This window comes from Mastomys coucha, unplaced genomic scaffold (genome assembly GCF_008632895.1).
Source record: "Mastomys coucha isolate ucsf_1 unplaced genomic scaffold, UCSF_Mcou_1 pScaffold21, whole genome shotgun sequence".
In the NCBI taxonomy this organism is placed as follows: Eukaryota; Metazoa; Chordata; class Mammalia; order Rodentia; family Muridae; genus Mastomys; species Mastomys coucha.
This window is the reverse complement of record NW_022196904.1, coordinates 2,974,837-2,977,156: the sequence shown is the minus strand read 5'-3', so window position 1 is coordinate 2,977,156 and position 2,320 is coordinate 2,974,837.

Genomic DNA, 2,320 nt, shown 5'->3' with positions numbered 1-2,320 from the left:
AATTCTCAGGGCTCATCCTCTTGAAAGGAGAAATTAAGTTTGAGGCTTGTGAAAATTACAGGTTGGAGGAAAACACAGTGGGCCAAGCCGGTACCAAGCCCGTGCATGTCCAAACAAGCCTGGACAAAAGCAAGCAAGCTGTTAGATATTCCAGGGACTGACAGGTCAGGAAGACATAAACCATAAAGACAGAACAAAAATATGCAAGAACATGTCCGGGGTCCAGACATGCAAGGACGTGCCTGGGCGGACGCTGAGTAATGGACCATCTAGTCCTCTTAGATATAGTTTAAGGTCAGCCAGAAACCCTGTTGACTCTGACTAGCACCGCCCTTAGGAATTTTCCGCTTTGATCTGCATGTACACTAGCTGATATTTGAAATAGCCAATCTTGTATAGCCACACCAATTCCCCTGTTTCCCCAGACCTTTTCCCTATATAAACCCCAACTCCTGAGCCTCGTGGTTGATTCCTCTGTCTCCTGTGTGAGATACATGTCGACCCGGAGCTCTGATATTAAACTGCCTCATGTGTTTACATCAAGACAGTCTCTCATGTTTCCTTGGATGCACATCCTCCCAGATTTGAGTGGAGGTTTCCCCACGGGGGTTTTTCACTATCCTTGCCTCTTTGGTACTGGGATTAAAGAAAGGCAAGGGCACCACGCCTGGTCTATTTTTGTTTGTTGTTTTTGAGACTGGATATAGAGGGTTGGCTGCCCTCAATCTAATAGGAATCTTGCCCAAGTCATCATGGCTTTACCCACTGGCCATCTTGTAAGCCTCTTCTTTATTTTATTTTTCCTTCAGACTGGGTCTCATGTTGCCCAGGCTAGCCCCAATACTGCTAGTTCATGGATAGTACTACTACTAGTGGAAGTTGGTCTTCCACTCCTGATCCCCCTCCTCTTCTTTGAGAATGCTTGTATTGGAGGCCTACACCACCATGCCCTGTGGATATGGAACCCAGAGCTTCTTGCATGCTGGCAAAGTTATGCCCATCACTCCTCTTTCTCTTTTTCTTTTCCTATTGATTTAAGTAGCATCTCACTATGCTGTCCCTGGCCTTGAACACAGAATCTTTCTGTCTATGCTTCCTAAGTGCTGGGATAATTGGTAGGTGCCATAATATGGGGCTGAATAAACCAAATTCCAATCCTTTTTTTTTTTTTTCCTATTGTGCTCTACTCCACTCCTAGGGTCACGTTGATGAGGTCAGTTCCTGTCATTCTTCTCAGTTTCATAACGACATTAGCTTGTCCCTCTAAATTCCCTCTGGATCAGAGCAGGAAAGATCTGAAACCTTTCCCCAGAAGGAGGCAATGGAGAAAGCTCTTACCCTGTGAGCAGGTGCAGATGCCGGTCTTTCTGCCAGGCTCAGCAAGATGGTGAGGAAGATGCATGGAGTGAGCCATGCTGGAAGAGCACAGCTCACAGCAGGTGTGTGAAAGACAGATCAAGAGTTAGTCTCCAAAGCAGGAATGTGTGCCACTCTGAAGAACTTTACTGAGTGGAATTGATCTACACACACACACAGTGTCTACAGATGGATGAGTTGGGCTATATGGTGCATTATGACATGATCACTATGGGCCCACAGTCGGTAGATAAAGTCTTTTTATTTTAAATATGTCACAGAAAAAAATAAAATGAACAATTTGATTTTGATCTGTTATTTGTTTCTTTGTTTCTTTCTTTCTTTCTTTCTTTTTTGGTTTTTCGAGACAGGGTTTCTCTGTATAGCTCTGGCTGTCCTGGAACTCACTCTGTAGACCAGACTGGCCTTGAACTCAGAAATCCGCCTGCCTCTGCCTCCCAAGTGCTGGGATTAAAGGCATGCGCCACCACCGCCCGCTGTTATTTGTTTCTTTTGGCATCTCTTGTCTTTCTGTCTTTTATGTGTGTGTAGGGATGGTGGTGGGTAAATGGAAACTGAATTTAGGACTTCTCATAAACAAGCACTGCACCACTGAGCCACACCCCCAGCCCCTCACTGGGGGATTCTAGGCAGGGGCTCTATCACTGAGCCACGACCCCAGCCCCTCACTGGGGGATTCTAGGCAGGGGCTCTACCACTGAGCCACGCCCCTAGCCCCTCACTGGGGGATTCTAGGCAGGGGCTCTATCACTGAGCCACGACCCCAGCTCCTCACTGGGGGATTCTAGGCAGGGGCTCTACCACTGAGCCACGCCCCCAGCCCCTCACTGGGGGATTCTAGGCAGGGGCTCTGCCGTGGGCCGGCCGATCTGGGGCTCCCTCAACCCGCAGGAGAAACGGGGGTCCTAGTCAGGTCGACAAGGCGTAGGCGAAGAAATGACGG